The sequence below is a fragment of the Danio aesculapii genome, chromosome 8, assembly GCF_903798145.1.
Source record: "Danio aesculapii chromosome 8, fDanAes4.1, whole genome shotgun sequence".
In the NCBI taxonomy this organism is placed as follows: domain Eukaryota; kingdom Metazoa; phylum Chordata; class Actinopteri; order Cypriniformes; family Danionidae; genus Danio; species Danio aesculapii.
Window position 1 is genome coordinate 24,044,792 of NC_079442.1, and position 14,064 is coordinate 24,058,855.

The 14,064-nt window shown below is 35.5% G+C and overlaps 1 protein-coding gene across 4 annotated transcripts in view; it reads left to right on the forward strand.

Moving 5' to 3' along the window:
- The window catches only part of slc20a2 (solute carrier family 20 member 2), an 81,772-nt gene that overhangs the window by 6,731 nt on the left and 60,977 nt on the right, over positions 1–14,064 (forward strand). Inside the window, exon 1 of one of the 4 annotated variants that reach the window (XM_056463462.1) lies at positions 12,514–12,738. The exons of the other annotated variants lie outside the window; for them this stretch is intronic. The gene's annotated coding sequence lies outside the window, so the exon portion shown is untranslated. Of the gene's footprint in view, positions 1–12,513; positions 12,739–14,064 lie in introns of those variants that run through there. 4 annotated transcript variants of the gene reach the window in all.

A 14,064-nucleotide genomic window follows, 5' to 3' on the forward strand; every position in this document is an offset into this window, starting at 1 on the left:
CCAAAGTGACGCATCAGTTTGCAGAGCCCTGTGTTTTTTAGGATACAAAAAATGGAAATGCCGGAATCCAGTCCTAGAAATTAACTTGCATAAACGATGCGAAATGTCATGGAATTTGTCAATAGTGGTGCTTTAATAATAATAATAGTGATAATAATAAAAAGAGAAATCATGTTAACAGATTGGGAAATTACTTAAACTTTTATAAATGTTGTGATTTGATCATTTAAATTCACATTATTATTTTATTATTCACATTATTTTATTATATTATTTTTCCATGAAGTAGACTGTAACAGTGCTAACTTGCAACTTATTTTGGTGACTTTGCAATGAATACATTTTTGACTTCAAATTAATTTGCAAATGAATCACATTAAATTTGACTGAGAAACTATGCACAAAATGCATTTAAATTAAATTTTGTGTTAAATAAAAAAAAGCATAAAGTTAACTTTAAAAATGAAATCTTCAGATTCATCAAAGAGTTTATAGCAAACTTTAAGGGTACAATCAACCAACCAACCAACCAACCAACCAAGTCGGCGCCAAAAGCCTAGTGGTACTGTGCACCAACATATAGCACCGACGTGCTCGCTGTGACCCAAGGTTGATTCCTGGCTCAAGGTTCTTTGCCGATCGTTACTTTCTCTCTGTCCTATCATAACAAAAGATAAGAAGGTTAAAAAAAAACAACAACCAACCAACTAGGGCTGCACAATATATCGTTTTAGCATCGATATCACAATGTGCACATCTGCAATAGTCACTTCGCAAGATCTGCAATGTTGAGTCTTAATTATAGTTGACCAGGAGCTACAGACGTTTAACCATAATAGATTGAAAGTGTATTTTTGCATGGATTTGTATGGCTTTGACTGAGAATTTTAGAGTTTAAAACTTTTGTGCGAAAAAAAGTGTTTCTTCGCATTTTTGTCTTGTTTCTTGTCCAGATATCTATATTTCAAAGTGAAAACAATATTATTTTACTTACCTTTTTGGAAGAAGTTTTAGCCTGTTTTAAGGAAAAACTTTAATTTAATAAGGTGAAAACAAAACAATATTTCTACTTGATCTAAGATTTTGAGATATTTCGACCCGAAATGAGACATTTTAGTAAGAAAAGCATTTTATTGCATTGTGATTATTCAATTTCTGTACCAGAATATTGTTAGACTCCCAAGAAAACTAGAGATTTACGAGATTTGAACTACCTTGTGAAACTGCATTCATATAGCAATATTTATTGCAGAAAAATAAAAGATCGCAATATCTGATTTTTCCTATATCGTGCATTCCTACAACCAATCAATCAATCAATCAATCAATCAATCAATGTATTTTGCCTCTAAATTATCATTTACATAGTTTTACAGATCATTTATTGCTGCCTCAACTTTGTGCTTTCAGTTACAAGCATTTCTCAAAAAAATTTAATAAAAAGACTTTTAATAAAAAACACAAAGTATAAAGACTTTCTCTATATATACTGTCAAGCCTGAAATTATTCAAATTTAAAGTTACATTTATTCAACCAGCAAGTTATTTTTGACTGAATGATACAGGCTTCTCCCAAAAGATAATAAGACAATGTACAAAAGGCATCATTGTGGGGGAAAAAAAATTGTCTGTGAACAAAAAAATGACAGTCAGGATTTGCCAGGGGTATGAATAATTCCAGGCTTGACTTTGTAAACACATATACATATTTGTATGTTTATGTGCTATTTTTGACAAAACAGCTCTGGTATGATATTGCTTAACCATCTTCTTACTTGATACAAATTAGAGACAATCACAGTGTTGCACCACAATCTTACATATAACTGCATTTTAAGGGCTTCATCACATTGTGAGACGATTTCTTGCACATTTCTTGTATAAAAATGATCAGTGGGACAGCACCTAATCGAAAGGTACACATTTGTACTTTTTAGGTACTCCTTATGGACACTTCATTAATTGATTCACTACAGTGTTAATTTTGCTGACATAAAATTTTCATCATAATATTTGTGACGAACAAGTTTCTACTGACAAAAACCAGACGATGATGACGACGACAACTATAATAAAAATATACTGACATTTTCGTTGACTAATAAAAACGAGACAAGAATGTGATTGATGGACGTTTTTTGGAAAATATCCAATCAGAATTAATCTTGGTGTGCGATGCGCACACACACACATACATTTGATAAGTAACTGATCATTTTCGTGAGGAGTTTCCTCGTGTTTCATTTTAACTGCAGCTACAGTTTAGCTAACAATGTTTGCATGTGCTGCGATCGTCATGACAACAGCCATTTATGGTGTACCTATACCACAAAACAATTTAAGTAGTCATTAATCATGTGATTATTCTTACATCTGTAAGGATGTAATGATACTGTAGTGCTATAATCCACGCTTATCAGGTAGTCGCATACAACATGCAAGATAAAGAAACTGCCTTCAATCTCTAGTAGATTTAGCTGTCTAAAATCTTATGAAATTTATTCGACTAAAACTAAAATGATTCAGAAGACTAAAATATGACTAAAACTAAAATTGAATTTTAGTCAGAAATTAACACTGATTCACTTCACTGTTAAAATGAAAATTGCAGATGTTTCTGAATCTAACTAATGTTAGACTATCTTACATTGACATCCCATAACACACATCAACCAAATATTTTGTAGAAAATACCTCTAGTGATTTGAGTGTGCCTTTACATATTGTGTCTTTTTATTGATTTAATATTTCAGTTCTATGGTATTTCTGTAAAAAAAGTATGTTGATCGTGACTTATACCTTTAATTAAAGGAACGAGGCTGACTTTTCCACGATACGGGAAGTGATTTCCCCATATTTCATGTTTATGTTTACAATACTTTCCATACGCTCCCTCCGAGCTTTGAATGCCAGCTCTCACAACACAGCCTTGTGTGTATCCCCGACAACATTTGCCTCTTCGGTTGGCATTCTCAAAGGAAGGCAAGCTGCCCATTTTACTATGCCCATTGCAGCGCTAAAGGAACAATAAGTCATTGATATGTCTAAGGAACTGCAGGGAGGTGCTCTTTAAACACAATGCCTAATTCTTCGTAAAGGGACATGACGGTGTAGCGAAGATGTCGGAACAGGTTATATGGCACTGTTTGTAGCACAGCATTGTGGCCTTGAATTCCCACCGAAGGGGAATTTTAAACCAAAAAAAAACATGACATAAGTGGGAGAAAAGTGGCGACAGCGCTAGTTTCTCATTGTTTATTAAATAGCGACATTTCTAAACAAGAATGTGAGGCATTAAGGCAAATGCTGATTCTCAAAGTGAAGTCGCTGACTCTCTTAAACCATCATGAAGATAAATGGTTTTTTAAATGAAGTGCCGTGGCTCAATTTATGACCAGGTTAAGTGGTGTTAAGAGTTTGGTTGTTGTTATAAGAGCTCAAAATGAAATGGCTAAAATGTACTTTTGTTTAGTTTTTTTTTTTATATTTGGAGGAAGTCTAATTGCGCCATCCTATAAATTTGGTGGAGCCTCACCCTGAGCTGTTGTTTACTTAAGGAAACTGGAGGAAGAACAGAAACACCCTGTACATGCCCTTCCCGACATCAAAGACATTTGTGCTCTGCCAGTATGTGCTTTATAGTGTTCGTAAAGAACTGAAGAGGGTTTGTTTTCTCTCTTTTTGTCACATGGAAATACATGGCTGCTTAATGTTGTCTGAATGTCACTCCTTGGCAACTGGCACCTGTCCCGGGTTGGCCAGCCTTCTCACACACACTGGGGTAATGGGTGAATATTTTGGACCTGTCAGAATGGTGCACAGATTTGTTGTGTTTTTGTCATCGTTGAATTATTAGGGCCCTATAAAATCTGGTTTCCATACACACAAATTCCATACATATTTTTTCTGAACACATTTTGTCCCTTATTTTTTGGAGGGGGGGCTGGGGTTACATTGTTTTAATATTAATATATATTAATTATAGTTAAGTAGTTTAATAGTTAAAATGAATGTTAGTAGCCAAAAAAACATGTCCAGCTAATTGAAATCTCTAAACACATTGAACTGAACTACAATTAACGAAGCATTTAAATATGTTTCTTTCAGAGACCTTTAGGGATGCTCATAATAACTGAATCACTGTTAACTGTAAAGGTGCATTTTTAACAGATTAATGGTATCAGTTAAACGATTAAAATATTGTTTTAAATTTTTTTATTTGGCTGCATAAATGTGCAACACATATTTTTTTAACTCTGGATGGTAACACGAGCAACCACACGTGCCTACAGATATATTTTGCTAAAGAAGCAAAACGAAAGAAGAATATTGCTGGTCTCAGTTTGATGCCAAACCAGCACTGATGCTGATTGCCTCTGTCCTGGATCCATGTCATAAACACTTCTGTTTATTTGTACAATTGGAGAAAGAAGCCGCAAAACAAAACTTTATGAAATGTGCGCTGCTTTGCAAACAAGCCGGACACAAGTCGGAGCGTCAGGATTTTCTCTTATATGAGCGTTTCTGCTCATAAACACAACAAATAGACTATAGTTGTTGTGTCTTAGTGAACAACCAACAAACCAACCTTTTTTTATTTGGAAAATTACAGTTATTAATAGTTCTTATAAAATATCCAATTTTAAAATAGCCTATAATCTATCCATGGATTTTCTTGATTTTTGTATGATGACAACTCCGTACCAAACTGAGGCTTTTATTAAATGTATATAAAAGAGTCAGTGAGGGGCAGAGTTCAAAAGGGAGACAGCTCTGGGGAAAAAGCTGTTCCTCAGTCTGCTGGTTTTTGTCCGGGGGAGCCTGAAGCGCCTGCCGGAAGGCAGGAGAGAAAACAGTCTGTGAGCAGGGTGAGAGGTGTCCTTAAGAATACTGCGTGCTCGGCGCAGACAGTGTTTCTTCTGGATGTCCTCTATGGTTGGCAGTGTAGTCCCTGTGATGCGTTGGGCAGTTTTCACCGCCCGCTGCAGTGCCTTACGCTCAGCAACAGAGCATCTTCCATACCAGACTGTGACGCAGTTGGTCAGGATGCTTTCTATTGTGCCGCGGTAGAAGTTCACCAAGACGGCTGATGAAAGCTGGTTCTTCTTAAGTTGCCTCAAGAAGAATAGGCGCTGATGAGCCTTCTTGACCAGGCTGGAGGTGTTGGTGGTCCAGGAAAGGTCCTTAGAGATGTGGGTCCCCAGGAACTTGAAGGATGAGACAGGCTCAACGGCCATCCCATTAATGTGGATGGGATCATGCGAGCCTGTTCGTCCCTTCCTGAAGTCCACAATGAGCTCCTTGGTCTTGCTGGTGTTAAGGAGCAGATTATTTTCGGTGCACCAAGTGGCCAGATGCTGTATCTCCTCCCTGTAGGCAGTCTCATCATTATTGCTGATTAGACCAATCACTGTGGTGTCATCTGCAAATTTGATGATGGTGTTGGATCTGTTCACAGGCCTACAGTCGATGGTAAAAAGGGAGTAGAGGAAGGGGCTCAGCACGCAGCCCTGTGGTACACCAGTATTGAGTGTGACTGTGGTGGAGCAGATGTGGCCTGATTTTATAGCTTATAAAACATATATGCAAATTAATGCAATATCATATGCAAACAACACAATTGTTATAAGCTATAGTAGCCTATACTTTACAAAAAGTCAACATATGAGCTTCGTCATTGTCTTTCATCACACGCAGCATTGCACACATGAACTGCGAGTGAGAGAGGAAATAAAAGCACACAAGTGCTAAGGTAAAACCAGACGCACAAGACATAATCTTTAAAATAATGACTTCTATCAAAAATGTTGACAGAGGTTTGTGACCTAAGAATAACAGCAGTGCATCAATTAAATGCATATTTTGCGTTTAGTGATCAATTTGAGGTAGCCTGCTTTTTTTTTTTGACGGAAGAAAAAAAAGCATATGATTGAAAAAAATTGCCTATGCTGGTTTTTAAAAAGGATTCAGTGAGTGTTTTCGTTTTGTAATCTAAATTTGTCATTTAAGTGGAAAATATTGGGCATAAGTATTTATATATTTTTTTAAAATTTAGTTTATTCTTTTTTCTATGCTGTTGGAAACACTGCATGTGCGTGAAGAGGTTCTGTATGCTGCTGTTCACATGTTAAAATAAATCAGTATTTTAAAATGCAATATTTCATGTGCCGGACACGAAATACAGTTTTTAATTTTTAAAAATAAAATAATAATTTAATATTAATCTGACCAGTTAACGATTAATATTCATTTAATGAGCGGCGGTTGTCGGAGTAAATAAAAACAGACTTTTATTTTGATGGCTTGTTCTGAAGGTCTTGTATTTAAATTATCTCTTGTTCACAAACAATAGCCCATATCCTTACTTAATTAGATAAATAGCACTGCTTTTGAGTTATTTATTACAAATTTAGCAAATTATATGCTAATAATATGTTATACATCTAATTTTGACTTCATGTCTGTTTTTAGTAACTTCATCCATGCTTTCTGCATCGCGTAAATCACAGGACCCTTATATGTTGTAGTCATAAAAACTAATTTGAGTGACACACTGGGTGAGATGTAGATCCGTGCCTGTAGTTGGTATGCAGACTGTTACGGTAATGTATAAAGACAGGTCTGTTGTAGTCGCAGGCTATATCCAGTTCTCTGCTGTAGGCACACTCTCACTGTGATGTTTGAATATAATTTTAGGCTAATATGTCAAAATATTACCTCTATGACCAGCAGACATGCAGATGTTTTCAAAGGAAAAAGCTTTTTACTCCTTCTGGGTGTAAAAAAAAAAGAAGCAGAAATAAAACAGCTCTTATTAGAATAACTCCAAGGTGGGCATGGCTGGTATAAGATTCTGATGGTATGATAACCTTGGATAAAAATATCACGGTTTCACGGTTTTGTGATGACTACTTTAAAATATGTTCTTTTTAAATGTCGGGATAAAAATTTTAGTTTTTTAACTTTGAACACAATATATTTTATTTTGAGAAACATTTAAAATATTTTGGAGCAGTAAACATGCCAGGCTAAATAAATAGAATGAATCATTGACTTATTTTATTACTTACATTGACTAGTTTTAAAAACACAGATTTTTTTTTTTACAATTTAAAACTGGATTTTTTTTTATATCTTTTGGAGGTTGGAGCAAAACTGTGCAGAGCTGCGGCCCTCTAGGAATCGAGTTTGACACCGGTCTTTGTAAATTCAGTCTTTATACAAGAACCTGTAAATGCCTTTTAGATGTTCAAAATGGGAGTCTTTTACAAGAAACAATATTTGAGTCTGGCATTCAAAAGATTAAAGAACTTTGATATAGGTGACAATTTTGGTTTTCAGGATTATTTTTTTAAAGACAATTTTCAGACCTATTTTGCCATTGCAGCTGGATCTGTGATGCATTGTAATTCTTCAGCAAGTACTTTCAGATGGAGCAGCATTTACTACACAGAGTCTTAGTTCAAAATCCACGAAGTATTCATTTTTATTTTTAAATTATTATTGATGTATCATAGATGTAAAACAGAATATATAACAAACCAAAGATTCATTTATTTCGTAATGGCACCCTTCAGCTTTGTAACTTCCACCTTCCAGTAGCATGATGTCGCGAAGTCCAACTTTTTGTGAGATGGATCGCATCTTCCTCTGCTTTTTGGGTGCTACTGTGGGTGCCTTTAAGAATGCAGAATGTTTTGTTGACATTATGATATTTGTTGAGGAGAAAACTTGCAAACATACAGTACAACTCTTCAGAGTCACATTGCTAGTAAATGAAGATTTATGTCAATTTGGCAAGCTGAACGCATTCTGTACTGTACAAGAGACACAGCACGGAGGAGATTGATTGGCAATGGTCTACAGCAAATCAGGACGTAGAACACAATGTGCTGTAAAAGAAGCATGTCAAATTGCACTAAAAATCTGAAAGGTGAACCACATTATAGCGAGGGACCACTGTAATCGCATATTAATTTGGGATAATCATTCAGAGATAATGACAGCTGTTTAGATAACTTAGTGAACTACGGATCTGTCGTAAATGCTGCTACATCTGAAAACATGTGAAATTACCACATTTAATAATGTGTTTTATGACAAACTCACTTTAAAAATTTAGTCGAGTTTAAAGTAAATGCAGCATATGTGCTTGAAATGTAATCTTTGCAAGAGAATAAAATTGTTGCTGTGGGACCCGTATTCGTTGCAAGATATTTACTGTATGCGCAGATTTAGGGGATGTTCACGCTGAAAATATCTTTGCACCTAAAAAACACAAAAGGGTTTTTAAGACTCAAATCTTGGTGGATTGAAAAAAGGACATGCCTTCAAATATGTCTTACCTCTTATTCTTGTATTAAAGGTAGATGTGGCAGCACAAAATCTGCTGTCGTCATTTCATTGGGTCTTTAATGACAAATTAGTTGGTACGTTAGTAGAGCAAGGCCTTTTCGTTGGCATTTCCTAACTCCCTACATGTCTTAATTTGGGCATTTATCGCACAGTGTGGTTGCATGACATTTAACAGGATAACACCCAAGCTTTCCAACTCATTCAAGCTGGTAAACATGAATGGACACGCTAAACTATTTCATTTTCTATCCATAAATCATCCTCTCAAGCACTGTACTCAAACCAGCTCAACACAGACAGCAAAATGCCCATCTAAAAATATCAAATAACTACTTGGCACTAGTAGAGGTTTGGTGCGCGCTCTTCAGGGTGTCTGTGCGCGTTTTGTTGCTGTTCTTATTCCTGTGAGGGTGTTTTGTATATGGATTACAGTTGATAGAATATGTACATGGACAGCTGGTTGCTCTTTTCTCTGAATGGCTTCATGTGTCACGACTATTTCCAGCACCCTTGGGTCAGCTTAGGAAGCGAGCACCCTGCTATCAGTGCAAAAGCAGCTATTGGCAGACATCTGAAACCTCTAGTGTCTGAGCTGCGGTTAGGATATGGCAGAGCTTCATTGTTGATTTTAAGTGCTGCTTTGACACTGGATATACTGCATTTGTTATGAACTTGTATGCAGACCAAAATAGAGCAATGAAAGGCTTGGGAGTCTTTGGCTTTTGCACTGGGCTGGTTTGACTTATGTTTAAGTGATTATTTATTTATTTATTTATTTACCTGCTTATTTACTTTTCACATTTTTCCTTTCCAGGTTTAGCTTAACTTCTGTAGATTAGCTTAATGACTTCTAACTGGCCAGCTCATGTTAATTATTTTTAAACACAATATTTATTTAAAGGTATATACAGTTGAAGTCAGAATTATTAGCCCCCCTGTTTATTTTTTCCCCAATTTCTGTTTAACGGAGAGCAGATTTTTTTCAACAAATTTCTGAAGATAATAGTTTTAAACTCATTTCTAATAACTGATTTATTTTATCTTTGTCATGATAACAATAAATAATATTTTACTAGATCTTTTTCAAGACACTTCTATACAGCTTAGTGACATTTAAAGGCTTAACTAGGTTAATTAGGTTAACTAGACAGGTTAGGGTAATTAGGCATGTAATTGTATAGCGATGATTGATTTGTTCTGTAGACTATCGAAAAAAAATCTTAAAGGGGCTAATAATTTTTTACCTTAAAATGGTTCATAAAAAATTTAAAAGTGCTTTTATTCTAGCCAAAATAAAACAAATAAGACTTTCTCCAGAAGAAAAAATATATTATTACACATACTGTGAAAATGTCCTTGCTCTGTTAAACATCATTTGGGAAAAAATAAAATAAAATGTGCACCACGAGTCACATGACAAGAACCGACTGATCGGCTTAATACTTTGTATGGAGTATACACATTTCAGTAGACTTATTACGTCAGACAAACACAGAACACTCAAACATCGCAGTGCTATTTAATTTTCTTTATTAATAAAACGTATCAGAGCTGCAGCAAGGTTTTGTCAGCTTGTCATCCTCTGAGATAATCGTTGATAATCGCCTAGCAGCGACAGACGACAAAGGTGCGCGGGCACAAATCGTGCTGAAAATGGTTAAGGATGCAAAGTTTTCGTGATTTCCATGCGCTTTTAGATGTGATATTTTTGAATATTCGCACCAGACACTGCTTGCGCAAATAGATTGTGGTATTTGTGCATAATTGGATGCATGAACGTTTTGAACGCGTCATGGGAGGGGTATCTGCCCGCCTGGTGACCCCAGTGTCATTCCTAAATGGCTAACATGGATTTTGATGAAAGAATACATGTGCTTTATGTGCTTTAGGAAGGCTGATAATCGTGCCGCCTCATATGCGTGAATATCGCAGCATGATGTCTAATCGCGTTTTTTGCATTGACTTAACATGTAAATCATTCGCGATTGACGCTTCATCCGTGTGTGGTGTGAACGCACCATAACGCATGCTCTTTTTAATTATAAATAAATAAATTATTTAATGAAATAAAAGTAATTAAAAAAGGGGGGAGAGATAAATAAGTACAAATAAATAAATAAATAAATAAAATAAGATATACATACACATCAGCAACAAAACTATGTAGATTAGTGATCCTTCCGAAAAGTTCAGGTCTGTCGAATGTTGCATAATCAAATAAATAAATTGTTCCATTTTCTAATTTACGAATTTCGTAATTTGCGTAAACTTTTTTTGTGTTGTCAAGACGACTACGGAGAACTTTTAATGATGAAGGAGAGACTTGTGGTCGCTGTTTCAAGTTATCCTGAGCTGAATTACTTTACAAATTTTGAATATCACAATTTTATTAAATATTACAATTATAACAACATCGACAGCAACACTCACACGCAATACGGGTCAGCTGATTCATCAAACAAGGATTTTTTTTAATGTGGAAAATTACAGTTATTAATAGTTTTTATATAATTTAAATTTTTTAAATAGCCTATAATCTACGAATCAAACAAATCCAATGAATTTTTTTTATTTTTCATAATGATAACTCCGCACCAAGTTGAAGCTTTAATTTTATAGCTTATAAAACATGTATGCAAATTTATGCAATATTATATGTAAACAACAAAATTGTTAAATGCTATAGTAGCGTATACTTTACAAAAAGTCAACATGTGAGCTCTAAGGTTCACATGCACACGCAGCGCACGCACACATGAACCGCGAGTGAGATGGAGGAAATTATGACATAATCTTTAAACTAATGTCTTCTATTTAAAATGTTGAAAGTGGGTTTGTGATATAAGAATAACAGCGGAGCATTAATTAAATGCATATTTTCTGTGGATCGATCGATTTAAGGTAGCCTGATATTTTTATTTGACAGAAGAAAAAAAAAACAGGCTATGTCGGTTCTTAAAAAGGATTCAGTGAGTGTTTTCGTTTGTAATCTAAATTAGTCATTTAAGTGAAAAGTATCTAGGGCAGGCCTATTTATTTTATTCTTTTTATTTAGTTTATTCTTTTTTTCTATGCTGTTGAAAACACTGCAGGTGTGTAAAGATGCTCTCATGTTCGCATGTTAAAATAAATCAGTATTTAAAATACAATATTTGTCACAAAATAGACACGTCAAATATATTTTTAAATAAAATATTTTATTATTAATCTGTTATCGGTTATTATTCGGTTAACGATCTGTAGTTGTTGGTTGGTAAAATAAACCGAAATGAGCATCCCTAGTAAGGCATTGTGTATTTCTTTCCAGTATTTTTTAATAACGGAGCAGTCTCAGAAAATGTGATAGTCTTTTGATTTCCACATTTTCTTAAGCATATAGAAAATGTTCCAGTATGGTGTGACTTCTGAGAGGGTGTGATTAAAAAAAATCTTATTAAACTCTTCCAACCAAATTCACTTAATTTTTGTGATTTAGAACATTTCCAATGCTTTTTTATTTAATGAGATCGAAAACAAATTCTCAGTTTATGTTAATGAATGATTTTCAACCCACCTTCACTTGTTCTAAACCCGTGTGACTTTCTTCAGTTGTACACAAAAGAAGATATTTTGAAGAATGCAAACTGACTTCTATAGTGTTGTAACTTCTATGAAAGTCAATGGTTATAGCTTTTAAGCTTTCTTCAAAATATCTTCTTTTGTGTAAAAAAACTCAAAGGTTTGGAACTCTTTGAGTGAGAGTAAATATTGTTGTACATTTTAATTTGTAAGTGAACTATTCCTTTAAGAGTTTGAAATTACATGAGGGTAAATAAAGGATAACACATTTGTATTAAAGACATCCCCAATGAAAAAAAAAAAGTCAAACTGTCATCCACTCCCTGACAATAACATCTAACACAAAAGACGCATAAACATCGTAAACTGTAATTCTGTGGTTTTCAGTCTACATAACAAGCTTAACAAAGGCAGTGAAGCCGAAGCTGTTAGACTGCATCATCCTACGTCTATCATTTGTTTTATTTATGGATTTCCATTCTCAAAACCACCCATATATTATCTCCCGTGATGCCCGGGAACCGCACAGACTTGTTTTTTAGTCTCTCAGTGCCACGGGAGGAGTTGATAAAAGTGTTGTGTTCTGAGACTCTATCGAGCGAAGTGTAGTCTGTGAGTCAGGGCTGTGTAGATGTGAGAGCGATGAATCCCAGAATTGCTTATGACATCGTCTGACAGGCTGTCATCTCCTTCTTGTTGGAGAAAGAAGTCGCTCAAATAACTTCGGCAGCCATCACCTATAGCTACAGTCTCACTTGGCTGTTAGTGAATGACTGTTTCTGGAGCTTTGGCTATTTTGAGGATTGAGGGATGGATGACCTGCGGGTGAGTGGATCGGCTCAGGGCTTCAGACATCTCTCAAGTGTCATTGGTGTGTGTGTGTGATGTGCTGGAGGAGAACGGCCTGTCGTCGGGTTCTGGCTTTTGTTTTTGTCTGACTTTTTGGAGCAGAAGAGGTGGACTGTGAAGGAGGGGGCACATGATAATGATATCATCATCCTGAAAGCACTGATTGTTCCAAACACTGCAACACAGACACAAAAACAAGAGGAAAACACAGAGTAGGCAGAAAGCATGAAAACTGATCGTTTTGTGTTGGTTTGTTTTGTTTGCATATATGGTCGTCATGGAGTTCACCATAAAGTGATTTATACAGGGGTTTTGTAATGTGAATGAGTAATAATAATAATTATTGTATTTGGGGTGGCTCGGTGGTTAGCACTGTCGCCTTACAATTAATTAATAGTAATTAATTCCTGTTTTTCTCAGGAGTTGTAATTTACTAAGTATTTTTACTTTCCCTTGAGTACTTTTTAGTGCAATATCTGTACTTTTACTTTCCTTCAAACTGCAGTCACTATTTTATCATTTCTTGTCTATGGGGATTGGCTAAAGTAGAAAAATCGCATCATACTGAACAACCTCAAACTTTTTAACCGCATAAAATTGTCCAAGAGGATGTCCAAAATTTTTACACGCAATTACTGTTTATAGACTGGATGTCACTGATGAGAAAATGAAGGATGCCGACTGTATAATGACTGAAATCACCAAACAGCCTTAAACAATAGCTAAATTAAACGAATGAAGAATGGAAGGAATGTGCAAAATGAAGGAAGGACCAAACAACTGAAGGAAGGACCAAATGAATGAAGGACGAACCGAACAACCGAAGGAAGGACCAAATGAATGAAGGATTCAAGAAAGAATTGAACTAGGGAAGGAACAGAAGTAAGGAAGGGAAGGAACATAATTAAGGAAGGGAGGGAAGGAACAGAAGTAAGTAAGGAAGGGAAGAACGAGCAAACGAAGGAAGGAACAAAGGAAGGAACAAATGGAAGAACAAAGGAAGGAACAAATGGAAGAAACAAACGGAGAAAGGAAGGGAATAAAGAAAGGAAGGGAAGAATGAAGGAAGGAACAAACAGAAGAACGAAGGAAGGAAGGAACAAACAGAAGAATGAAGGGAAGAACGAAGGAAGAAACAAACGGAGGAAGGAAGAAACAAACAGAGGAAGGAAGGGAAGAACGAAGGAAGGAACAAACGGAAGAACGAAGGAAGGAACAAACGGAAGAACGAAGGAAGGTACAAACGGAAGAACGAAGGAAGGTACAAATGGGAGAACGAAGGACGGAAGGAACAAACAAACA